Source organism: Lagopus muta, chromosome 9, assembly GCF_023343835.1.
Source record: "Lagopus muta isolate bLagMut1 chromosome 9, bLagMut1 primary, whole genome shotgun sequence".
In the NCBI taxonomy this organism is placed as follows: domain Eukaryota; kingdom Metazoa; phylum Chordata; class Aves; order Galliformes; family Phasianidae; genus Lagopus; species Lagopus muta.
This window is the reverse complement of record NC_064441.1, coordinates 23,228,513-23,253,069: the sequence shown is the minus strand read 5'-3', so window position 1 is coordinate 23,253,069 and position 24,557 is coordinate 23,228,513. Positions and strand designations below refer to the sequence as shown.

At 52.5% G+C, this 24,557-nt stretch overlaps 1 long non-coding RNA gene and 15 other non-coding genes across 16 annotated transcripts; all 16 read right to left on the bottom strand.

Annotated features, from left to right (window-relative positions):
• Positions 1 to 192: 192 nt before the first annotated feature.
• On the bottom strand, positions 193 to 311 carry LOC125697918 (5S ribosomal RNA). The gene has a single exon (XR_007378991.1). It is a non-coding gene; the product is annotated as a 5S ribosomal RNA (ribosomal RNA).
• A 1,020-nt stretch (positions 312 to 1,331) lies between these two features.
• On the bottom strand, positions 1,332 to 1,450 carry LOC125697916 (5S ribosomal RNA). The gene has a single exon (XR_007378989.1). It is a non-coding gene; the product is annotated as a 5S ribosomal RNA (ribosomal RNA).
• A 1,066-nt stretch (positions 1,451 to 2,516) lies between these two features.
• On the bottom strand, positions 2,517 to 2,635 carry LOC125697913 (5S ribosomal RNA). The gene has a single exon (XR_007378988.1). It is a non-coding gene; the product is annotated as a 5S ribosomal RNA (ribosomal RNA).
• A 1,023-nt stretch (positions 2,636 to 3,658) lies between these two features.
• On the bottom strand, positions 3,659 to 3,777 carry LOC125697912 (5S ribosomal RNA). The gene has a single exon (XR_007378987.1). It is a non-coding gene; the product is annotated as a 5S ribosomal RNA (ribosomal RNA).
• Positions 3,778 to 4,877: 1,100 nt separating this feature from the next.
• On the bottom strand, positions 4,878 to 4,996 carry LOC125697911 (5S ribosomal RNA). Its single transcript, XR_007378986.1, has one exon. It is a non-coding gene; the product is annotated as a 5S ribosomal RNA (ribosomal RNA).
• Positions 4,997 to 5,748: 752 nt separating this feature from the next.
• On the bottom strand, positions 5,749 to 13,661 carry LOC125697570 (uncharacterized). The gene is made up of 2 exons (XR_007378858.1): positions 13,569 to 13,661; positions 5,749 to 6,096 (listed from the first exon to the last, which is right to left on the bottom strand). It is a non-coding gene; the product is annotated as an uncharacterized LOC125697570 (long non-coding RNA).
• Positions 13,662 to 14,091: 430 nt separating this feature from the next.
• On the bottom strand, positions 14,092 to 14,210 carry LOC125697910 (5S ribosomal RNA). Its single transcript, XR_007378985.1, has one exon. It is a non-coding gene; the product is annotated as a 5S ribosomal RNA (ribosomal RNA).
• Positions 14,211 to 15,224: 1,014 nt separating this feature from the next.
• LOC125697948 (5S ribosomal RNA) lies at positions 15,225 to 15,344 on the bottom strand. Its single transcript, XR_007379020.1, has one exon. It is a non-coding gene; the product is annotated as a 5S ribosomal RNA (ribosomal RNA).
• Positions 15,345 to 16,319: 975 nt separating this feature from the next.
• LOC125697920 (5S ribosomal RNA) lies at positions 16,320 to 16,438 on the bottom strand. Its single transcript, XR_007378993.1, has one exon. It is a non-coding gene; the product is annotated as a 5S ribosomal RNA (ribosomal RNA).
• Positions 16,439 to 17,416: 978 nt separating this feature from the next.
• On the bottom strand, positions 17,417 to 17,535 carry LOC125697943 (5S ribosomal RNA). Its single transcript, XR_007379015.1, has one exon. It is a non-coding gene; the product is annotated as a 5S ribosomal RNA (ribosomal RNA).
• Positions 17,536 to 18,438: 903 nt separating this feature from the next.
• On the bottom strand, positions 18,439 to 18,557 carry LOC125697909 (5S ribosomal RNA). Its single transcript, XR_007378984.1, has one exon. It is a non-coding gene; the product is annotated as a 5S ribosomal RNA (ribosomal RNA).
• Positions 18,558 to 19,533: 976 nt separating this feature from the next.
• Positions 19,534 to 19,652, bottom strand: LOC125697933 (5S ribosomal RNA). Its single transcript, XR_007379005.1, has one exon. It is a non-coding gene; the product is annotated as a 5S ribosomal RNA (ribosomal RNA).
• A 785-nt stretch (positions 19,653 to 20,437) lies between these two features.
• LOC125697935 (5S ribosomal RNA) lies at positions 20,438 to 20,556 on the bottom strand. Its single transcript, XR_007379007.1, has one exon. It is a non-coding gene; the product is annotated as a 5S ribosomal RNA (ribosomal RNA).
• A 984-nt stretch (positions 20,557 to 21,540) lies between these two features.
• Positions 21,541 to 21,659, bottom strand: LOC125697908 (5S ribosomal RNA). The gene has a single exon (XR_007378983.1). It is a non-coding gene; the product is annotated as a 5S ribosomal RNA (ribosomal RNA).
• Positions 21,660 to 22,673: 1,014 nt separating this feature from the next.
• LOC125697942 (5S ribosomal RNA) lies at positions 22,674 to 22,793 on the bottom strand. The gene has a single exon (XR_007379014.1). It is a non-coding gene; the product is annotated as a 5S ribosomal RNA (ribosomal RNA).
• Positions 22,794 to 23,581: 788 nt separating this feature from the next.
• LOC125697907 (5S ribosomal RNA) lies at positions 23,582 to 23,700 on the bottom strand. Its single transcript, XR_007378982.1, has one exon. It is a non-coding gene; the product is annotated as a 5S ribosomal RNA (ribosomal RNA).
• Between the last annotated feature and the right edge of the window lie 857 nt (positions 23,701 to 24,557).

Below are 24,557 nucleotides of genomic sequence, written 5' to 3'. Positions count from 1 at the left end.
GAGGGCAGATGGGGGAGGGGAGGGGATGGGATAAGAAAGAAGTGCAACACCAGAGAAAAGACCAAAGAGATACTAAGTCCACAGGGTCTCATATGAGATTAGCGGAACAATGCCTGCAACCACAGAAGCTGGCGCCTGCTCCAGCCAGATGGACCCTTTGAGACCAGAGGGATAGAAAAGGCCGGCAGCAAAAGCCTACAGCACCCGGTATTCCCAGGAGGTCTCCCATCCAAGTACTAACCAGGCCCGACCCTGCTTAGCTTCCGAGATCGGACGAGATCGGGCGTTACCAGGGTGGGATGGCCGTAGGTGCCTCATATTCCTGCTCCAGCTCTCTTCTCATCATCACACCACGGACACCAACCAGCACCACTCGGCCTTCAGCCATCAAGCAGTGAAATGAGACAGTGAACAGAAGTGGACATCAAACAGCTCCTCACATACGTGCACCATGCCGCAGTGAGCACTGACCCATATCCAGCATGGCAGACCTCAATGCATTCCTGACTGACGCACATGCGCAGCGTATTCACAGGACACTACTTGGACCTTACACAACACCTGCTCACTAGCTCAGAACGCTCTGCAAAGGAACGTGGCAAACATGGTCAAACGCTGACCCTGATAAGAGAGTAAAAAGCGAGACCTACAGTGCATCTGCAATCCTACAGGGAACACCAGCGACGGGATCCAGCAGGTGGCACTCCAGTGCATGCCAAGCCCCTTGGAGGCAGACATGTGCTATTTGAGTAGAGCATGGTGCAGTGATGGCAGGTAAAGTTGGAGAAGACAATGGAGAGAAAAACCGGGGGGGGGAGGGGAGGGGAGGGGAGGGGAGGGGAGGGGAGGGGAGAAGAGGGGAGGGGAGGGGAGGGGAGGGGAGGGGAGGGGAGGGGAGGGGAGGGGAGGGGAGGGGAGGGGAGGGGAGGGGAAGGGAAGGGAAGGGGAAGGGAAGGGAAGGGAAGGGAAGGGAAGGGAAGGGAAGGGAAGGGAAGGGAAGGGAAGGGAAGGGAAGGGAAGGGAAGGGAAGGGAAGGGAAGGGAAGGGAAGGGAAGGGAAGGGAAGGGAAGGGAAGGGAAGGGAAGGGAAGGGGTGGAGGTGGGGGCGGGGTGTGGAGGGCAGATTGGGGAGGGGAGTGGAGGGCAGACTCGGGAGGTGAGGGGATGGGATAAGAAAGAAGTGCAACACCAGAGAAAAGACCGAAGAGATACTAAGTCCAGAGGGTCTCAAAATGAGCTTAGCGGAACAATGCCCCCAACCACAGAAGCGGGCGCCTGCTCCAGCCAGCTGGAGCCCTTGGGTCCAGAGGGATAGAAAAGGCCGGCAGCAAAAGCCTACAGCACCCGGTATTCCCAGGAGGTCTCCCATCCAAGTACTAACCAGGCCCGACCCTGCTTAGCTTCCGAGATCGGACGAGATCGGGCGTTACCAGGGTGGGATGGCCGTAGGTGCCTCATATTCCTGCTCCAGCCCTCTTCTCATCTTCACACCACGGACACCAACCAGCACCACTCTGCTTCAGCCATCAAGCAGTGAAATGAGACAGTGAACAGAAGTGGACATCAAACAGCTCCTCACATACGTGCACCATGCCGCAGTGAGCACTGACCCATATCCAGCATGGCAGACCTCAATGCATTCCTGACTGACGCACATGCGCAGCGTATTCACAGGACACTACTTGGACCTTACACAACACCTGCTCACTAGCTCAGAACGCTCTGCAAAGGAACGTGGCAAACATGGTCAAACGCTGACCCTGATAAGAGAGTAAAAAGCGAGACCTACAGTGCATCTGCAATCCTACAGGGAACACCAGCGACGGGATCCAGCAGGTGGCACTCCAGTGCATGCCAAGCCCCTTGGAGGCAGACATGTGCTATTTGAGTAGAGCATGGTGCAGTGATGGCAGGTAAAGTTGGAGAAGACAATGGAGAGAAAAACCGGGGGGGGGAGGGGAGGGGAGGGGAGGGGAGGGGAGGGGAGGGGAGAAGAGGGGAGGGGAGGGGAGGGGAGGGGAGGGGAGGGGAGGGGAGGGGAGGGGAGGGGAGGGGAGGGAAGGGAAGGGAAGGGAAGGGAAGGGAAGGGAAGGGAAGGGAAGGGAAGGGAAGGGAAGGGAAGGGAAGGGAAGGGAAGGGAAGGGAAGGGAAGGGAAGGGAAGGGAAGGGAAGGGAAGGGAAGGGAAGGGAAGGGAAGGGAAGGGAAGGGAAGGGAAGGGAAGGGAAGGGAAGGGAAGGGAAGGGAAGGGAAGGGAAGGGAAGGGAAGGGAAGGGAAGGGGTGGAGGTGGGGGCGGGGTGTGGAGGGCAGATTGGGGAGGGGAATGGAGGGCAGATGGGGGAGGGGAGGGGATGGGATAAGAAAGAAGTGCAACACCAGAGAAAAGACCAAAGAGATACTAAGTCCACAGGGTCTCATATGAGATTAGCGGAACAATGCCTGCAACCACAGAAGCTGGCGCCTGCTCCAGCCAGCTGGACCCTTTGAGACCAGAGGGATAGAAAAGGCCGGCAGCAAAAGCCTACAGCACCCGGTATTCCCAGGAGGTCTCCCATCCAAGTACTAACCAGGCCCGACCCTGCTTAGCTTCCGAGATCGGACGAGATCGGGCGTTACCAGGGTGGGATGGCCGTAGGTGCCTCATATTCCTGCTCCAGCTCTCTTCTCATCATCACACCACGGACACCAACCAGCACCACTCGGCCTTCAGCCATCAAGCAGTGAAATGAGACAGATCAAACAGCTCCTCACATACGTGCACCATGCCGCAGTGAGCACTGACCCATATCCAGCATGGCAGACCTCAATGCATTCCTGACTGACGCACATGCGCAGCGTATTCACAGGACACTACTTGGACCTTACACAACACCTGCACACTAGCTCAGTGCGCTCTGCAAAAGGAACGTGGCAAACATGGTCAAACGCTGACCCTGATAAGAGAGTAAAAAGCGAGACCTACAGTGCATCTGCAATCCTACAGGGAACACCAGCGACGGGATCCAGCAGGTGGCACTCCAATGCATGCCAAGCCCCTTGGAGGCAGACATGTGCTATTTGAGTAGAGCATGGTGCAGTGATGGCAGGTAAAGTTGGAGAAGACAATGGAGAGAAGAAACGGGGGGGGAGGGGAGGGGAGGGGAGGGGAGGGGAGGGGAGGGGAGGGGAGGGGAGGGGAGGGGAGGGGAGGGGAGGGAAGGGAAGGGAAGGGAAGGGAAGGGAAGGGAAGGGAAGGGAAGGGAAGGGAAGGGAAGGGAAGGGAAGGGAAGGGAAGGGAAGGGAAGGGAAGGGAAGGGAAGGGAAGGGAAGGGAAGGGAAGGGAAGGGAAGGGAAGGGAAGGGAAGGGAAGGGAAGGGAAGGGAAGGGAAGGGAAGGGAAGGGAAGGGAAGGGAAGGGAAGGGAAGGGAAGGGAAGGGGTGGAGGTGGGGGCGGGGGCGGGGTGTGGAGGGCAGATTGGGGAGGGGAATGGAGGGCAGATGGGGGAGGGGAGGGGATGGGATAAGAAAGAAGTGCAACACCAGAGAAAAGACCAAAGAGATACTAAGTCCACAGGGTCTCATATGAGATTAGCGGAGCAATGCCTGTAACCACAGAAGCTGGCGCCTGCTCCAGCCAGCTGGACCCTTTGAGACCAGAGGGATAGAAAAGGCCGGCAGCAAAAGCCTACAGCACCCGGTATTCCCAGGAGGTCTCCCATCCAAGTACTAACCAGGCCCGACCCTGCTTAGCTTCCGAGATCGGACGAGATCGGGCGTTACCAGGGTGGGATGGCCGTAGGTGCCTCATATTCCTGCTCCAGCCCTCTTCTCATCTTCACACCACGGACACCAACCAGCACCACTCTGCCTTCAGCCATCAAGCAGTGAAATGAGACAGTGAACAGAAGCGGACATCAAACAGCTCCTCACATACGTGCACCATGCCGCAGTGAGCACTGACCCATATCCAGCATGGCAGACCTCAATGCATTCCTGACTGACGCACATGCGCAGCGTATTCACAGGACACTACTTGGACCTTACACAACACCTGCTCACTAGCTCAGAACGCTCTGCAAAGGAAAGTGGCAAACATGGTCAAACGCTGACCCTGATAAGAGAGTAAAAAGCGAGACCTACAGTGCATCTGCAATCCTACAGGGAACACCAGCGACGGGATCCAGCAGGTGGCACTCCAGTGCATGCCAAGCCCCTTGGAGGCAGACATGTGCTATTTGAGTAGAGCATGGTGCAGTGATGGCAGGTAAAGTTGGAGAAGACAATGGAGAGGAAAACCGGGGGGGGGGAGGGAGGGGGAGGGGAGGGGAGGGGAGGGGAGGGGAGGGGAGGGGAGGGGAGGGGAGGGGAGGGGAGGGGAGGGGAGGGGAGGGGAGGGGGAGGGAAGGGAAGGGAAGGGAAGGGAAGGGAAGGGAAGGGAAGGGAAGGGAAGGGAAGGGAAGGGAAGGGAAGGGAAGGGAAGGGAAGGGAAGGGAAGGGAAGGGAAGGGAAGGGAAGGGAAGGGAAGGGAAGGGAAGGGAAGGGAAGGGAAGGGAAGGGAAGGGAAGGGAAGGGAAGGGAAGGGAAGGGAAGGGAAGGGAAGGGAAGGGAAGGGAAGGGAAGGGAAGGGAAGGGAAGGGAAGGGAAGGGAAGGGAAGGGAAGGGGTGGAGGTGGGGGCGGGGTGTGGAGGGCAGATTGGGGAGGGGAGTGGAGGGCAGACTCGGGAGGTGAGGGGATGGGATAAGAAAGAAGTGCAACACCAGAGAAAAGACCGAAGAGATACTAAGTCCAGAGGGTCTCAAAATGAGCTTAGCGGAACAATGCCCCCAACCACAGAAGCGGGCGCCTGCTCCTGCCAGCTGGAGCCCTTGGGTCCAGAGGGATAGAAAAGGCCGGCAGCAAAAGCCTACAGCACCCGGTATTCCCAGGAGGTCTCCCATCCAAGTACTAACCAGGCCCGACCCTGCTTAGCTTCCGAGATCGGACGAGATCGGGCGTTACCAGGGTGGGATGGCCGTAGGTGCCTCATATTCCTGCTCCAGCCCTCTTCTCATCTTCACACCACGGACACCAACCAGCACCACTCTGCCTTCAGCCATCAAGCAGTGAAATGAGACAGTGAACAGAAGCGGACATCAAACAGCTCCTCACATACGTGCACCATGCCGCAGTGAGCACTGACCCATATCCAGCATGGCAGACCTCAATGCATTCCTGACTGACGCACATGCGCAGCGTATTCACAGGACACTACTTGGACCTTACACAACACCTGCTCACTAGCTCAGAACGCTCTGCAAAGGAACGTGGCAAACATGGTCAAACGCTGACCCTGATAAGAGAGTAAAAAGCGAGACCTACAGTGCATCTGCAATCCTACAGGGAACACCAGCGACGGGATCCAGCAGGTGGCACTCCAGTGCATGCCAAGCCCCTTGGAGGCAGACATGTGCTATTTGAGTAGAGCATGGTGCAGTGATGGCAGGTAAAGTTGGAGAAGACAATGGAGAGAAAAACCGGGGGGGGGAGGGGAGGGGAGGGGAGGGGTGGGGAGGGGAGGGAGAGAAGAGGGGAGGGGAGGGGAGGGGAGGGGAGGGAAGGGAAGGGAAGGGAAGGGAAGGGAAGGGAAGGGAAGGGAAGGGAAGGGAAGGGAAGGGAAGGGAAGGGAAGGGAAGGGAAGGGAAGGGAAGGGAAGGGAAGGGAAGGGAAGGGAAGGGAAGGGATGACGGAGACCAGCTCAAGACGTCTGGGACAGACGGGCTTAGGCTCTGGTGGCGCAAGAAGCAAAGTTTATTGTTGTTACAGGGTTTTTATATCTTTTAGCTACAGGAGTATACAATACTTAAATAGGATAACATTCATGTGGCTGACAGCAATACATCATTGGTTAATAATCTCTTTGTATTATGATCAGTACAGTGATCAAAAGGTGTTCTCTCCACAGAACATGTTCTGCTCTTGGTCATGGAACGAAGAAGCTGTTAATTATGCTTGCTGGTTTCACATGGCAGTCCTTCCCTTTCAGGAGGGGCCGCATGTTACACGTGGCAGTCCTTCCCTTTCAGGAAGGGCCGCATGTTACACGTGGCAGTCCTTCCCTTTCAGGAGGGGCTGCGTGTTCCCTGTTTGACCCTTTCAGGCCAGCCAGGTCTGTTTTGCTTAACAGTCTTCCTCATTCCACCCTTTTCTATTTTATTAGACCAGGGGTGGTGGTGGTTTGTTTTTTGTGTTTTCCATTTCCAATTTTTTAAGATTTATATGCAAATTTTGGAGTTTATTTATTATCATTTTCATCAAGCATGGACAAGCAAGAATTCCTATTATTATCATTATGGCAATGACTATCAGCCCATAAATTCCATTTCTAAATGATTTGAAGGACGGAAATGCAGATTTTAGAGCGCTTATAAATGTAGTAGTTTGAGCTGCTACTGAAAGATCTATATGGTGCGATTGTATCATATCGTGAATGTGCTGTCTCAATTCCCTAAGATCTAATGATGTGTTCGCATTATTCCATATGCCTTGAAGATGATCTTGTATTTTATTCCAAGAGAATTTGGTATTATTGTATTCAACAGGAGTCACACAGATAGCTCGGTATTCTGCATGACATAAGAGAGATTCACGAGTAGCTATAATTTGTAACTGTCTTCCCAGGATGTCTACTGTATCCTTTAAGGAATTGAGACGCAGTTCAATCTTTTCATCCCAAGTAGCTTGATTTTGTAAAGCTTTAGATACATTAATTGATAATTCATTAACATAAGCTGCTGTCTGAATACTAGTTGTTAAAGAAATAGAAGCTACTGTAGTTACTGCTATGGCAGCAATGAGCGCAGCTATTCCGGCTATTATTAATCCGACCATTCGCTTAGATCTCTCTATTAATTGCAAAGAAGTTTCTTGGAGAATTTCCATTCCCTTATCAGCATACCAATAATGTGTCAAATTTACAGGAAGATAGACATAATCAGGTTGCTTTACTAACAAGAAGGAACTACTGCTACTATTAAGACAATTAGAGATTACACAATCGGTACAACTCACTATGCTATTTACAATATTTAGTGGTCCGCTTAAAAAGGCATAAGGTTCTGGAACACAAGCTCGCATATAAAACTCAGTTGTATAACTCTCTGCAGTCATTGCCCATTTATTATTTATTTGAATCCAAGTCAAGTTTAATCGTTTTGCTTTGATTTTTTCCATGGCTGCGACTGCTTTCCATAAATTAGAATAGAACGTATGATTGTTTTTTGTCCAAATTCCTGAGACCAAATTAATTGGTCGCCCTTGATTTCCTATCATATTCCAATCACAGATAGTGGAATCAATGCACACTGTTTCGTTAGCTCGACATGCTCTCCATAAAGGTGCAAATTCTGTTTTTGGAGTGATTGTGCTTTGACATAAAGGAAAATTTAAGGGAGGTGTTCCAGAACCTCTTGTCCCCCTAGCTAAATCTATATAGAGAAAATTCAGAGCCCAGTGAATTCCTGTTGAAACATTGGTATCCCAATCTTGCTGCATTACCACTTTCTCACACAGGGATTGTGTTTGATTCATCTGAAAACATATAGGCATACCATCAACCTTTCCAGAATAATTAAAACGCGCAGAGAACTCTATTATGTGTCCATCTGAATATTGCCCCATAAACATTGTTTGATTGTTGTAAACCGGAATGTCCACAGGTTCATCCCATGTTACTGGATGAATGATAGGAGGATTGGGTATAAATGCCCAATATGTTCCTGCATAACAGCCATGATGTAGGATCCACAAGGTACTAAGGATTAGGGCCACGAGTCGTATTTTCACTTGCATCTTTCTTTCCCATGTCTGGGTTAGAGTCAGTCTCTGAATCTTCCTTCGCAGTTTTCCCATCTTGGTTTTTGGCATGTCGAATGAGTCGTTCAGGGATCCACCGCGGTGATGGCTCATCTGTAGGGAAGATACAAGCATACCCTCGTCCCCACATTAGTACTGGGTCTGGTCCACGTAATTGCCTATCCTGTGGGTCCCGCCAGTATACTAATGGCTTGGGCTTATTGGTAGGATTCCAATGCCTGTCAGCGGCAGACAACCCATCATTATCAACTTGTAAAAAATTAAGAATAAATAAGGCATGGTTTAACAGGGAGGTGGGTGTGTCCTTGAATCCCCATATCCCCCTTTTTAATTTGTTTAATTGCTGCTTGAGGAGATGATTGCATTTTTCGATGATTCCTTGGCCTTGGGGATTATATGGAATACCAGTTTTGTGATGAATAGAAAATTGCTTACAAAAATTTCGGAAAGTGTCACTAGTATATGCAGGGCCATTGTCAGTTTTGATGGTTTTTGGGATGCCAAGGATAGAAAAACAGTGAAATAGATGAGTACAAACCTGAGATGCACGTTCTCCTGATAATGGGGTGGCCATTACAAAATGTGAATAAGTGTCTATAGTGACATGAACATAAGAGAGTTTACCAAAGGAGGGCATGTGGGTGACATCCATTTGCCATAATTCATTAGGTTGTAGGCCGCGTGGGTTTACACCCAAGTGTGGAGCAGGTAATAGGGGCGCACAAGCAGAGCAATTTTTGACTATTTGTCGGGCTTGGTCTCTGGTAAGGTGGCAAAGTTTTCTGAGGGTGCGAGCGGAGACATGATGTAATTTATGTAATTGCTGAGCTTTCTGCAAATTGGCCATATAAATCCTGGTGTAATGATCAGCTTGCTTGTTACCATCAGCAAGAGGCCCTGGTAGACCTGTATGGCTTCGTATGTGGCCAACATATATGGGGTGGTTTCTTTCGATCAAGAGAGATTGAATCAGGCTTAAATATTGTTGAATAAAAGTGACCTTAGAGTTGATTCGTGGAACAGTCTCAAGTAATTGCAGAGCATTAACTATATACACACTGTCAGTAATAATATTCAATGGTTGTGAAAACTGTAGAAGGGCTTGATATACTGCATAAAGCTCTGCCATTTGTGCTGATACATTTATCAAATTCCAAGCGTAGGTGTTGTCTGTGGTTACTAATACAGCACGACCGTTAGAAGAACCATCAGTAAAAACTGTAAGTGCTGCTGGAAGCGGCTGCCGCTTAACAATTGTTGGGAAAGTGATTGAATGATAAGCTGCAAAGCTGAGAATTTTATCTTTTGGATATTCATTAGTAATCTCCCCTGTATATCCTGCAAAAGCTAAAGCAAAATCATCTAGCATATTAAAAAGCCAGGTAAGTTGATCAGGTTTATATGGAAGAACAATTGTGGCAGGCTCCTTCCCTAAATACATAATACTAAGGTGGCGACCAGTTCGAATTCGCTCAGCAATAAGGCATGGGATACGAATGTAACGTGCCAGATTGGGGTATGCTTACCATGAATCCAGTATAATACACCATCCTGATACAGAACACCCGTAGGTGCAAGGGGTGTAGGGAGTATTATTAATTTCCATGGATCAGTAAGAGAAGCATAGGTAACTCGAGCTGTCTCAATTGCTTGTTCAACTTTCCGCAAGGCCTCCTTTGCTTGTGGAGTTAGCTGACGTGGAGAACTAGGATCTGGATTTCCTTCAAGGGTTTGAAAAAGTGGGCTTAAATCATGAGTGGTTAATTTTAAATAAGGCCGCATCCAGTTATATCTCCCAACAGTTTTTGAAAATCATTTAATGTGCTCAATTTATTTAGCGAAATTGATATTTTTTGTGGTTAGAAAGTGCTTTGGATATAGCTGAAATCCTAAATACTGAAAAGGGTAATCTCTTTGAATTTTTTCTTCTGCTATTTTTAGACCGGTTTTTTGTGAGTTGTATCTGCATGTGACCAAAGGCTTCCTCTAACAAGGAAGAATTTTCTGCTGCTAGCAAAATATCATCCATGTAATGTACACATACAACTGTAGGATATTGCTGTCTTGTGTCCTTAATGCTGTTATGAACAAATTTCTGGACAAAGAGTAGGACTATTGGCCATGCCCTGTGGCAAAACTTTCCACTGATAGCGATCCATTGGTTTATCAAAATTAATAGACGGTACACTAAAGGCAAATCTAGGACAATCTACAGGATGCAGGCGAATAGTATAAAAGCAATCTTTTTAAATCAATTATAATTTTTAAATATTTTGATGGAATTGTCATAGGATTCGGGAGGCCTGGCTGTAGGGCTCCCATGGGATGCATGGTTTTGTTTACTGCTCGCAAATCTTGCAGTAATCGCCATTTTTCTGACTTCTTTCTGATTACAAAAATAGGAGAATTCCATGGAGAGGTGGATGGTTCAATATGACCTAGGGCTAATTGCTCCTGTACCAATTCCCTAGCTGCCATTAACTTTTCTTTTGTCAGTGGCCACTGATCCACCCATACTGGTTCATCGGATTTCCAGATAATTTTATCAGCATGGGGGACAGGAGTATCAGTAGTCACTGCAAGGGAAAACCCAACCCCTCTTCTCATGGGGTTTTTTCTTAGACTGAATTGGCTCAATTATTCCGTGGGAATCTTTCCCCATTCCCTGCCCTGGATAATAATTTTGCTGACACATCATATTTGTTACTGCGGAGCTAGGACTGTAAAGATAAGCCCCCATTTGAGTTAGCACATCTCGGCCCCATAAGTTCAAAGGCAGATCTGGTAAAACATACGGTTGAATTTGTGCCAGTGTGGCCTTCAGCATCTGACCATGTCAATATTCTAACACTTTGCTTTGGAGTACTCTCAGCACCGATACCTTTTAAATGAGTTACAGAATCAACCAAGGGCCAATCTGATGGCCATTGGTTTTGTGACATGACAGAGACGTCGGCACCAGTGTCTAATAACCCAATAAACTGTACATTTTCTATTGTAAGTGTTAACTCAGGCCGCTCTTGACCAATTTGATGTACAAGTACACATCTGTTGAACCAAATCCTGTCATGCCTTTCTTTTTGTTTAATGTCTGATCTACTGATTTGAAAAAGGGAAGTAATAATATTTGAGCTATTTTGGTTCCTTGTGGAAGGGTAAATATCACAGTTTCAGTTTGTATCATCACTCGGATCTCTCCAAGATAGTCAGGATCTATGAGACCTGGCAGTACTTTTAGCCCTTTCATTGTCAGCCCACTACGCCCTAAATATCAGACCGCATGTGTTGTTTGGTAACGGCCCATATGTCCCGGTAGGGACTGCTTGCACTCCCATTTCTGGGGTTAATACGAAGTGGGAGGGGCGGTACAGAGGTCCAGTCCGGCGCCGTTGGTAGTTGCTCGGGTAAGGTCTGAAACGGATTTGTGTTGCGATCCGTTTCGCTGACTGGAAAAATTCCCCGCTTTGTTTTCTGGGCCCGGGGCTGGCCCATTCTCTCGTTTCCCTGTAACCCAGGGGTATTAAACTAATAGATTGCCGTCTTTGTCTCGGCGCGAATGGCATTCATTCGCCCAGTGCTTTCCTTTCTTACATTTAGGACAAATGCCTGGATCTTTACTGTTAGGTTGTTTAAAGGGGGCCGATTTGTTTTACATTCTTTTGCTACATGTCCCATCTTGCCACATGTATAGCAACTACCTGGAGGACCGGGCACTCTTTGCTTATTGCCTGATTTCAGGATAGCCATCGCCTGTTCAATTGATTGTCCTTTGAGGGCGGCTGCTAAGGTAACACCCTGCACATACGCTGGCCCGATCTCTGAACAAAGGCGAACCATAGTCATTAAGGTCGCTTTCCTTTCCATGGTCGCAGTGTAGCTTGACAAATAGAATTTGCATTTTCAAAGGCCAATTCTTTAACCAATATAAGAGCAGCATCTGAATCTTCAATAAGTCTAGCTGAAACTTGAAGTAAGCGAGCTACAAATTCCTCTATACGGTTCATCAGATCCCTGCCGGATTTTGGTTAGCTCCCTCCTTTTTAACTCCAGATTTTGGCAATTTCTTCCAAGAGGAAAGACCGATTTGCCTGATATAATCATATACTTCTGGGTCGAAAATTCAATTGATTAGACACATGTGCAAAGTCGCCAGCCCCGCTAATTGTTCATAAGTGATTCCTAACCGCAAGCTTTGTGGAGTCTGAGCATATTGACCACACTGATCAGAATATTCAGCCATCCACAAGAGGTATTCGCCTCCGGTAAGAACAGCTTTAGCTAAACTACGCCAGTCTGCAGGGGGAAGCACATTAGAAGCCACCCGTTCTAAAATTGCCATTAGTAAAAGGGGCTGTTGGTCCATACTGTGTACTAGCAGCTTTGAGCTCTTTGAGTTGTTTAAAAGGAATAGGCTCATAATCATTTACTGTGTTTCCATTTGCTTGTTGGCTCTGTATCACGGGGAAAAACGTGCCCAGAAAAATCATAAATTGTCTCCCCAGCTTTCCTAGCTTCTTTTAATGCTAATTGCATAGGGGATTGTTGCATAAGCAAAGCATCTACTCCAGGCGGGGGAGGCATTCGCCCTGCTCGAAAGGCAGAGTGAAACAGCAAGGGGATCTGATCGAGCCTGATTTGACTGTCTGTTGTGTCTGCACAGCGGCATTAGCAACCTGTAACGCTGGAAATACAGCCGCTAAATCCTTACGGTGATATTCAGCAGCCTCTTTTTCTAATTCTCCCCAATCATCAGGGGGTAAAATATCCTTTGTTATGTTAGTGCCAGGAGGTTTACAAGGCGGCAAGTCGTTTGCTAATTTACAAATCAAAGGTTTGCTTATATTGGGGAGGGGAGGGTGGGGGTGCTGATGGCATAGACAAAGGGATATGATCAAGAGATTTTGATCGCCGACAAGGCAGGATATAACTTTTCTGTTGAGCGAGTGGTCCGCTGCCACTTCTCATCTCCGTGTCTCCTCTGAGACATTCTTTTATTAGAGTCCAAAGTGTAAAAGTATCAATAGGTACCTTCTCAGGATCATGCACAGCATAATAGCCCTGGAGTCTTTCACCTACTTTATTCCAAGTTTTCATATTAATAGTTCCATCCCTGGGAAACCAGGGGCATACTTCCTCTATAAAATCTAAAAAACGACTAATCTGACCCCGAGTCACTTTTACTCCTCGGGCAACTAATAATGATTTCAGCATTGCAGAAAAAATGCCTCGTTCTGTACTTGCAGCTTGTCCCATTTTATTTAACAATCTGTCCAATTCCCTAGTCCTTACCCTCCCTATTCCAACTTACCAACCGCGGCTCGTGGGAGGAAGCGACGCCTTTGTCATATGGAGGTCCGAGATTCCCGGGTTTCGGCACCATATGACGGAGACCAGCTCAAGACGCCTGGGACAGACGGGCTTAGGCTCTGGTGGCGCAAGAAGCAAAGTTTATTGTTGTTACAGGGTTTTTATATCTTTTAGCTACAGGAGTATACAATACTTAAATAGGATAACATTCATGTGGCTGACAGCAATACATCATTGGTTAATAATCTCTTTGTATTATGATCAGTACAGTGATCAAAAGGTGTTCTCTCCACAGAACATGTTCTGCTCTTGGTCATGGAACGAAGAAGCTGTTAATTATGCTTGCTGGTTTCACATGGCAGTCCTTCCCTTTCAGGAGGGGCTGCATGTTACACGTGGCAGTCCTTCCCTTTCAGGAAGGGCCGCATGTTACACGTGGCAGTCCTTCCCTTTCAGGAGGGGCTGCGTGTTCCCTGTTTGACCCTTTCAGGCCAGCCAGGTCTGTTTTGCTTAACAGTCTTCCTCAAAGGGAAGGAGAAGGGAAGGGAAGGGAAGGGAAGGGAAGGGAAGGAAGGGAAGGGAAGGGAAGGGAAGGGAAGGGAAAGGGAAGGGAAGGGAAGGGAGGGAAGGGGAAGGGAAGGGGAAGGGGAAGGGAAGGGAAGGGAAGGGAAGGGAAGGGAAGGGAAGGGAAGGGAAGGGAAGGGAAGGGAAGGGAAGGGGTGGAGGTGGGGGCGGGGTGTGGAGGCAGATTGGGGAGGGAATGGAGGGCAGATGGGGGAGGGGAGGGGGATGGGATAAGAAAGAAGTGCAACACCAGAGAAAAGACCAAAGAGATACTAAGTCCACAGGGTCTCATATGAGATTAGCGGAACAATGCCTGCAACCACAGAAGCTGGCGCCTGCTCCAGCCAGCTGGACCCTTTGAGACCAGAGGGATAGAAAAGGCCGGCAGCAAAAGCCTACAGCACCCGGTATTCCCAGGAGGTCTCCCATCCAAGTACTAACCAGGCCCGACCCTGCTTAGCTTCCGAGATCGGACGAGATCGGGCGTTACCAGGGTGGGATGGCCGTAGGTGCCTCATATTCCTGCTCCAGCCTCTTCTCATCTTCACACCACGGACACCCAACCAGCACCACTCTGCCTTCAGCCATCAAGCTAGTGAAATGAGACAGTGAACAGAAGCGGACATCAAACAGCTCCTCACATACGTGCACCATGCCGCAAGTGAGCACTGACCCATATCCAGCATGGCAGACCTCAATGCATTCCTGACTGACGCACATGCGCAGCGTATTCACAGGACACTACTTGGACCTTACACAACACCTGCACACTAGCTCAGTGCGCTCTGCAAAAGGAACGTGGCAAACATGGTCAAACGCTGACCCTGATAAGAGAGTAAAAAGCGAGACCTACAGTGCATCTGCAATCTACAGGGAACACCAGCGACGGGATCCAGCAGGTGGCACCCCAGTGCATGCCAAGCCCCTTGGAGGCAGACATGTGCTATTGAGTAGAGCATGGTGCAGTGATGGCAGGTAAAGTTGGAGAAGACAATGGAGAGAAAAAACCGGGGGGGGGAGGGGAGGGGGAAGGGAGGGAGAGGAGGGGAGGGGAGGAGAGGGAGGGGGAGGGGAGGGGAGGGGAGGGGAGGGGAGGGGAGGGGAGGGGAGGGGAGGGGAGGGGAGGGGAGGGGAGGGGAGGGGAGGGAAGGGAAGGGAAGGGAAGGAAGGGAAGGGAAGGGAAGGGAAGGGAAGGGAAGGGGAAGGGAAGGGAAGGGAAGGGAAGGGAAGGGAAGGGAAGGGAAGGGAAGGGAAGGGAAGGGAAGGGAAGGTAGGGAAGGGAAGGGGTGGAGGTGGGGGCGGGGTGTGGAGGGCAGATTGGGGAGGGGCAGTGGAGGGCAGACTCGGGAGGTGAGGGATGGGATAGAAAGAAGTGCAACACCAGAGAAAAGACCAAAGAGATACTAAGTCCAGAGGGTCTCAAAATGAGCTTAGCGGAACAATTGCCCCCAACCACAGAAGCGGGTGCCTGCTCCAGCCAGCTGGAGCCCTTGGGTCCAGAGGGATAGAAAAGGCCGGCAGCAAAAGCCTACAGCAACCCGGTATTCCCAGGAGGTCTCCCATCCAAGTACTAACCAGGCCCGACCCTGCTTAGCTTCCGAGATCGGACGAGATCGGGCGTTATCACGGTGTGATGGCCGTAGGTGCCTCATGTTCCTGATCCAGCTCTCTTCTCATCTTCACACCACGGACACCAACCAGCACCACTCGGCCTTCAGCCATCAAGCAGTGAAATGAGACCGTGAACAGAAGCGGACATCAAACAGCTCCTCACATATGTGCACCATGCCGCAGTGAGCACTGACCCATATCCAGCATGGCAGACCTCAATGCATTCCTGACTGACGCACATGCGCAGCGTATTCACAGGACACTACTTGGACCTTACACAACACCTGCACACTAGCTCAGAACGCTCTGCTAAGGAACGTGGCAAACATGGTCAAACGCTGACCCTGATAAGAGAGTAAAAAGCGAGACCTATAGTGCATCTGCAATCCTACAGGGAACACCAGCGACGGGATCCAGCAGGTGGCACTCCAATGCATGCCAAGCCCCTTGGAGGCAGACATGTGCTATTTGAGTAGAGCATGGTGCAGGTGATGGCAGGTAAAGTTGGAGAAGACAATGGAGAGAAGAAAAGGGGGGGAGGGGAGGGGGGTGGGGGTAGGGGAGGTGGGGGGGTAGGGGAGGGGAGGGGAGGGAAGGAGAGGGGAGGGGAGGGGAGGGGGGGGGAGGGGAAGGGAAGGGAAGGGAAGGGAAGGGAAGGGAAGGGAAGGGAAGGGAAGGGAAGGGAAGGGAAGGGAAGGGAAGGGAAGGGAGGGAAGGGAAGGGAAGGGAAGGGAAGGGAAGGGAAGGGAAGGGAAGGGAAGGGAAGGGGTGGAGGTGGGGGCGGGGTGTGGAGGGCCGAATTGGGGAGGGGAGTGGAGGGCAGATGGGGGAGGGGGAGGGGATGGGATAAGAAAGAAGTGCAACACCAGAGAAAAGACCAAAGAGATACTAAGTCCAGAGGGTCTCAAAATGAGCTTAGCGGAACAATGCCCCCAACCACAGAAGCTGGCGCCTGCTCCAGCCAGCTGGAGCCCTTGGGTCCAGAGGGATAGAAAAGGCCGGCAGCAAAAGCCTACAGCACCCGGTATTCCCAGGAGGTCTCCCATCCAAGTACTAACCAGGCCCGACCCTGCTTAGCTTCCGAGATCGGACGAGATCGGGCGTTACCAGGGCGGGATGGCCGTAGGTTGCTTCATATTCCTGCTCCAGCCCTCTCTCATCTTCACACCACGGACACCAACCGAGCACCACTCTGCCTTCAGCCATCAAGCAGTGAAATGAGGACCGTGAACAGAAGCGGACATCAAACAGCTCCTCACATACGTGCACCATGCCGCAGTGAGCACTGACCCATATCCAGCATGGCAGACCTCAATGCATTCCTGACTGACGCACATGCGCAGCGTATTCACAGGGACACTACTTGGACCTTACACAACACCTTGCACACTAGCTCAGAACGCTCTGCAAAGGAACGTGGCAAACATGGTCAAACGCTGACCCTGATAAGAGAGTAAAAAGCGAGACCTACAGTGCATCTGCAATCCTACAGGGAACACCAGCGACGGGATCCAGCAGGTGGCACTCCAGTGCATGCCAAGCCCCTTGGAGGCAGACATGTGCTATTTGAGTAGAGCATGGTGCAGTGATGGCAGGTAAAGTTGGAGAAGACAATGAGAGAAGGAAACGGGGGGGGGGAGGGGAGGGGAGGTGGGGGTAGGGGAGAGGGGGGGGGTAGGGGAGGGGAGGGGGGGGAAGGAGAGGGGAGGGTGAGGGGAGGGGGGGAGAGGGGAAGGGAAGGGAAGGGAAGGGAAGGGAAGGGAAGGGAAGGGAAGGGAAGGGAAGGGAAGGGAGGGAAGGGAAGGGAAGGGAAGGGAAGGGAAGGGAAGGGAAGGGAAGGTAAGGAAGGGAAGGGAAGGGAAGGGGTGGAGGTGGGGGCGGGGGTGTGGAGGGCAGATTGGGGAGGGGAGTGGAGGGCAGATGGGGGAGGGGGAGGGGATGGGATAAGAAAGAAGTGCAACACCAGAGAAAAGACCAAAGAGATACTAAGTCCAGTGGGTCTCAAAATGAGCTTAGCGGAACAATGCCCCCAACCACAGAAGCTGGCGCCTGCTCCAGCCAGATGGAGCCCTTGGGTCCAGAGGGATAGAAAAGGCCGGCAGCAAAAGCCTACAGCACCCGATATTCCCAGGAGGTCTCCCATCCAAGTACTAACCAGGCCCGACCCTGCTTAGCTTCCGAGATCGGACGAGATCGGGCGTTACCATGGTGGGATGGCCGTAGGTGCCTCATATTCCTGCTCCAGCTCTCTTCTCATCATCGCACCACGGACACCAACCAGCACCACTCGGCCTTCAGCCATCAAGCAGTGAAATGAGACAGTGAACAGAAGTGGACATCAAACAGCTCCTCACATACGTGCACCATGCCGCAGTGAGCACTGACCCATATCCAGCATGGCAGACCTCAATGCATTCCTGACTGACGCACATGCGCAGCGTATTCACAGGACACTACTTGGACCTTACACAACACCTGCACACTAGCTCAGTGCGCTCTGCAAAAGGAACGTGGCAAACATGGTCAAACGCTGACCCTGATAAGAGAGTAAAAAGCGAGACTACAGTGCATCTGCAATCCTACAGGGAACACCAGCGACGGGATCCAGCAGGTGGCACTCCAATGCATGCCAAGCCCCTTGGAGGCAGACATGTGCTATTTGAGTAGAGCATGGTGCAGTGATGGCAGGTAAAGTTGGAGAAGACAATGGAGAGAAGAAACGGGGGGGGGAGGGGAGGGGAGGGAAGGGGAGGGGGAGGGAGGGGAGGGGAGGGGAGAGGAGGGAAGGGAAGGGAAGGGAAGGAAGGGAAGGGAAGGGAAGGGAAGGGAAGGGAAGGGAAGGGAAGGGAAGGGAAGGGAAGGGAAGGGAAGGGAAGGGAAGGGAAGGGGTGGAGGTGGGGGCGGTGTGTGGAGGGCAGATTGGGGAGGGGAGTGGAGGGCAGATGGGGGGAGGGGAGGGGATGGGATAAGAAAGAAGTGCAACACCAGAGAAAAGACCAAAGAGATACTAAGTCCAGAGGGTCTCAAAATGAGCTTAGCGGAACAATGCCCCCAACCACAGAAGCTGGCGCCTGCTCCAGCCAGCTGGAGCCCTTGGGTCCAGAGGGATAGAAAAGGCCGGCAGCAAAAGCCTACAGCACCCGGTATTCCCAGGAGGTCTCCCATCCAAGTACTAACCAGGCCCGACCCTGCTTAGCTTCCGAGATCGGACGAGATCGGGCGTTACCAGGGTGGGATGGCCGTAGGTGCCTCATATTCCTGCTCCAGCTCTCTTCTCATCATCACACCACGGACAGCAACCAGCACCACTCGGCCTTCAGCCATCAAGCAGTGAAATGAGACAGTGAACAGAAGTGGACATCAAACAGCTCCTCACATACGTGCACCATGCCGCAGTGAGCACTGACCATATCCAGCATGGCAGACCTCAATGCATTCCTGACTGACGCACATGCGCAGCGTATTCACAGGACACTACTTGGACCTTACACAACACCTGCACACTAGCTCAGTGCGCTCTGCAAAAGGAACGTGGCAAACATGGTCAAACGCTGACCCTGATAAGAGAGTAAAAAGCGAGACCTACAGTGCATCTGCAATCCTACAGGGAACACCAGCGACGGGATCCAGCAGGTGGCACTCCAGTGCATGCCAAGCGCCTTGGAGGCAGACATGTGCTATTTGAGTAGAGCATGGTGCAGTGATGGCAGGTAAAGTTGGAGAAGACAATGGAGAGAAGAACCGGGGGGGGGAGGGAGGGAGGGGAGGGGAGGGGAGGGGGAGGGGGAGGGGAGGGGAGGGGAGGGAAGGGAAGGGAAGGGAAGGGAAGGGAAGGGAAGGGAGGGAAGGGAGGGAAGGGAAGGGAAGGGAAGGGAAGGGAAGGGAAGGGAAGGGAAGGGAAGGGAAGGGAAGGGAAGGGAAAGGTAAGGGAAGGGAAGGGAAGGGAAGGGAAGGGAAGGGAAGGGAAGGAAGGGAAGGGAAGGGGTGGAGGTGGGGGCGGGGTGTGGAGGGCAGATGGGGGAGGGGAGTGGAGGGCAGACTCGGGAGGTGAGGGGATGGGATAAGAAAGAAGTGCAACACCAGAGAAAAGACCAAAGAGATACTAAGTCCAGAGGGTCTCAAAATGAGCTTAGCGGAACAATGCCCCCAACCACAGAAGCTGGCGCCTGCTCCAGCCAGATGGAGCCCTTGGGTCCAGAGGGATAGAAAAGGCCGGCAGCAAAAGCCTACAGCACCCGGTATTCCCAGGAGGTCTCCCACCCAAGTACTAACCAGGCCCGACCCTGCTTAGCTTCCGAGATCGGACGAGATCGGGCGTTACCAGGGTGGGATGGCCGTAGGTGCCTCATATTCCTGCTCCAGCTCTCTTCTCATCATCACACCACGGACACCAACCAGCACCACTCGGCCTTCAGCCATCAAGCAGTGAAATGAGACCGTGAACAGAGGTGGACATCAAACAGCTCCTCACACACGCGCACCATGCCGCAGTGAGCACTGACCCATATCCAGCATGGCAGACCTCAATGCATTCCTGACTGACGCACATGCGCAGCGTATTCACAGGACACTACTTGGACCTTACACAACACCTGCACACTAGCTCAGAACGCTCTGCAAAGGAACGTGGCAAACATGGTCAAACGCTGACCCTGATAAGAGAGTAAAAAGCGAGACCTACAGTGCGTCTGCAATCCTACAGGTAACACCAGCGACAGGATCCAGCAGGTGGCACTCCAGTGCATGCCAAGCCCCTTGGAGGCAGACTGGCGCTATTTGAGTAGAGCATGGTGCAGTGATGGCAGGTAAAGTTGGAGAAGACAATGGAGAGAAGAAACGGGAAGGGGAGGGGAGGGAAGGGAAGGGAAGGGAAGGGAAGGGAAGGGGTGGAGGTGGGGGCGGGGGTGTGGAGGGCAGATTGGGGAGGGGGAGTGGAGGGCAGATGGGGGAGGGGAGGGGATGGGATAAGAAAGAAGTGCAACACCAGAGAAAAGACCAAAGAGATACTAAGTCCAGTGGGTCTCAAAATGAGCTTAGCGGAACAATGCCCCCAACCACAGAAGCTGGCGCCTGCTCCAGCCAGATGGAGCCCTTGGGTCCAGAGGGATAGAAAAGGCCGGCAGCAAAAGCCTACAGCACCCGATATTCCCAGGAGGTCTCCCATCCAAGTACTAACCAGGCCCGACCCTGCTTAGCTTCCGAGATCGGACGAGATCGGGCGTTACCAGGGTGGGATGGCCGTAGGTGCCTCATATTCCTGCTCCAGCTCTCTTCTCATCATCGCACCACGGACACCAACCAGCACCACTCGGCCTTCAGCCATCAAGCAGTGAAATGAGACAGTGAACAGAAGTGGACATCAAACAGCTCCTCACATACGTGCACCATGCCGCAGTGAGCACTGACCCATATCCAGCATGGCAGACCTCAATGCATTCCTGACTGACGCACATGCGCAGCGTATTCACAGGACACTACTTGGACCTTACACAACACCTGCACACTAGCTCAGTGCGCTCTGCAAAAGGAACGTGGCAAACATGGTCAAACGCTGACCCTGATAAGAGAGTAAAAAGCGAGACCTACAGTGCATCTGCAATCCTACAGGGAACACCAGCGACGGGATCCAGCAGGTGGCACTCCAATGCATGCCAAGCCCCTTGGAGGCAGACATGTGCTATTTGAGTAGAGCATGGTGCAGTGATGGCAGGTAAAGTTGGAGAAGACAATGGAGAGAAGAAACGGGGGGGGGAGGGGAGGGGAGGGAAGGGGAGGGGAGGGGAGGGGAGGGGAGGGGAGAGGAGGGAAGGGAAGGGAAGGGAAGGGAAGGGAAGGGAAGGGAAGGGAAGGGAAGGGAAGGGAAGGGAAGGGAAGGGAAGGGAAGGGAAGGGAAGGGAAGGGAAGGGAAGGGAAGGGAAGGGAAGGGAAGGGAAGGGAAGGGAAGGGAAGGGAAGGGAAGGGAAGGGAAGGGAAGGGAAGGGAAGGGAAGGGGTGGAGGTGGGGGCGGTGTGTGGAGGGCAGATTGGGGAGGGGAGTGGAGGGCAGATGGGGGAGGGGAGGGGATGGGATAAGAAAGAAGTGCAACACCAGAGAAAAGACCAAAGAGATACTAAGTCCAGAGGGTCTCAAAATGAGCTTAGCGGAACAATGCCCCCAACCACAGAAGCTGGCGCCTGCTCCAGCCAGCTGGAGCCCTTGGGTCCAGAGGGATAGAAAAGGCCGGCAGCAAAAGCCTACAGCACCCGGTATTCCCAGGAGGTCTCCCATCCAAGTACTAACCAGGCCCGACCCTGCTTAGCTTCCGAGATCGGACGAGATCGGGCGTTACCAGGGTGGGATGGCCGTAGGTGCCTCATATTCCTGCTCCAGCTCTCTTCTCATCATCACACCACGGACAGCAACCAGCACCACTCGGCCTTCAGCCATCAAGCAGTGAAATGAGACAGTGAACAGAAGTGGACATCAAACAGCTCCTCACATACGTGCACCATGCCGCAGTGAGCACTGACCCATATCCAGCATGGCAGACCTCAATGCATTCCTGACTGACGCACATGCGCAGCGTATTCACAGGACACTACTTGGACCTTACACAACACCTGCACACTAGCTCAGTGCGCTCTGCAAAAGGAACGTGGCAAACATGGTCAAACGCTGACCCTGATAAGAGAGTAAAAAGCGAGACCTACAGTGCATCTGCAATCCTACAGGGAACACCAGCGACGGGATCCAGCAGGTGGCACTCCAGTGCATGCCAAGCCCCTTGGAGGCAGACATGTGCTATTTGAGTAGAGCATGGTGCAGTGATGGCAGGTAAAGTTGGAGAAGACAATGGAGAGAAGAACCGGGGGGGGGAGGGGAGGGGAGGGGAGGGGAGGGGAGGGGAGGGGAGGGGAGGGGAGGGGAGGGGAGGGGAGGGAAGGGAAGGGAAGGGAAGGGAAGGGAAGGGAAGGGAAGGGAAGGGAAGGGAAGGGAAGGGAAGGGAAGGGAAGGGAAGGGAAGGGAAGGGAAGGGAAGGGAAGGGAAGGGAAGGGAAGGGAAGGGAAGGGAAGGGAAGGGAAGGGAAGGGAAGGGAAGGGAAGGGAAGGGAAGGGAAGGGAAGGGAAGGGAAGGGAAGGGAAGGGGTGGAGGTGGGGGCGGGGTGTGGAGGGCAGATGGGGGAGGGGAGTGGAGGGCAGACTCGGGAGGTGAGGGGATGGGATAAGAAAGAAGTGCAACACCAGAGAAAAGACCAAAGAGATACTAAGTCCAGAGGGTCTCAAAATGAGCTTAGCGGAACAATGCCCCCAACCACAGAAGCTGGCGCCTGCTCCAGCCAGATGGAGCCCTTGGGTCCAGAGGGATAGAAAAGGCCGGCAGCAAAAGCCTACAGCACCCGGTATTCCCAGGAGGTCTCCCACCCAAGTACTAACCAGGCCCCGACCCTGCTTAGCTTCCGAGATCGGACGAGATCGGGCGTTACCAGGGTGGGATGGCCGTAGGTGCCTCATATTCCTGCTCCAGCTCTCTTCTCATCATCACACCACGGACACCAACCAGCACCACTCGGCCTTCAGCCATCAAGCAGTGAAATGAGACCGTGAACAGAGGTGGACATCAAACAGCTCCTCACACACGCGCACCATGCCGCAGTGAGCACTGACCCATATCCAGCATGGCAGACCTCAATGCATTCCTGACTGACGCACATGCGCAGCGTATTCACAGGACACTACTTGGACCTTACACAACACCTGCACACTAGCTCAGTGCGCTCTGCAAAGGAACGTGGCAAACATGGTCAAACGCTGACCCTGATAAGAGAGTAAAAAGCGAGACCTACAGTGCGTCTGCAATCCTACAGGTAACACCAGCGACAGGATCCAGCAGGTGGCACTCCAGTGCATGCCAAGCCCCTTGGAGGCAGACTGGCGCTATTTGAGTAGAGCATGGTGCAGTGATGGCAGGTAAAGTTGGAGAAGACAATGGAGAGAAGAAACGGGAAGGGGAGGGGAGGGAAGGGAAGGGAAGGGAAGGGAAGGGAAGGGAAGGGGTGGAGGTGGGGGCGGGGTGTGGAGGGCAGATTGGGGAGGGGAGTGGAGGGCAGATGGGGGAGGGGAGGGGATGGGATAAGAAAGAAGTGCAACACCAGAGAAAAGACCAAAGAGATACTAAGTCCAGAGGGTCTCAAAATGAGCTTAGCGGAACAATGCCCCCAACCACAGAAGCTGGCGCCTGCTCCAGCCAGCTGGAGCCCTTGGGTCCAGAGGGATAGAAAAGGCCGGCAGCAAAAGCCTACAGCACCCGGTATTCCCAGGAGGTCTCCCATCCAAGTACTAACCAGGCCCGACCCTGCTTAGCTTCCGAGATCGGACGAGATCGGGCGTTACCAGGGTGGGATGGCCGTAGGTGCCTCATATTCCTGCTCCAGCTCTCTTCTCATCATCACACCACGGACACCAACCAGCACCACTCGGCCTTCAGCCATCAAGCAGTGAAATGAGACCGTGAACAGAAGTGGACATCAAACAGCTCCTCACATACGTGCACCATGCCGCAGTGAGCACTGACCCATATCCAGCATGGCAGACCTCAATGCATTCCTGACTGACGCACATGCGCAGCGTATTCACAGGACACTACTTGGACCTTACACAACACCTGCACACTAGCTCAGTGCGCTCTGCAAAAGGAACGTGGCAAACATGGTCAAACGCTGACCCTGATAAGAGAGTAAAAAGCGAGACCTACAGTGCATCTGCAATCCTACAGGGAACACCAGCGACGGGATCCAGCAGGTGGCACTCCAGTGCATGCCAAGCCCCTTGGAGGCAGACATGTGCTATTTGAGTAGAGCATGGTGCAGTGATGGCAGGTAAAGTTGGAGAAGACAATGGAGAGAAGAACCGGGGGGGGAGGGGAGGGGAGGGGAGGGGAGGGGAGGGGAGGGGAGGGGAGGGGAGGGGAGGGGAGGGGAGGGGAGGGGAGGGGAGGGGAGGGAAGGGAAGGGAAGGGAAGGGAAGGGAAGGGAAGGGAAGGGAAGGGAAGGGAAGGGAAGGGAAGGGAAGGGAAGGGAAGGGAAGGGAAGGGAAGGGAAGGGAAGGGAAGGGAAGGGAAAGGAAGGGAAGGGAAGGGAAGGGAAGGGAAGGGAAGGGAAGGGAAGGGAAGGGAAGGGAAGGGAAGGGAAGGGAAGGGAAGGGAAGGGAAGGGAAGGGAAGGGAAGGGAAGGGAAGGGAAGGGAAGGGAAGGGAAGGGAAGGGGTGGAGGT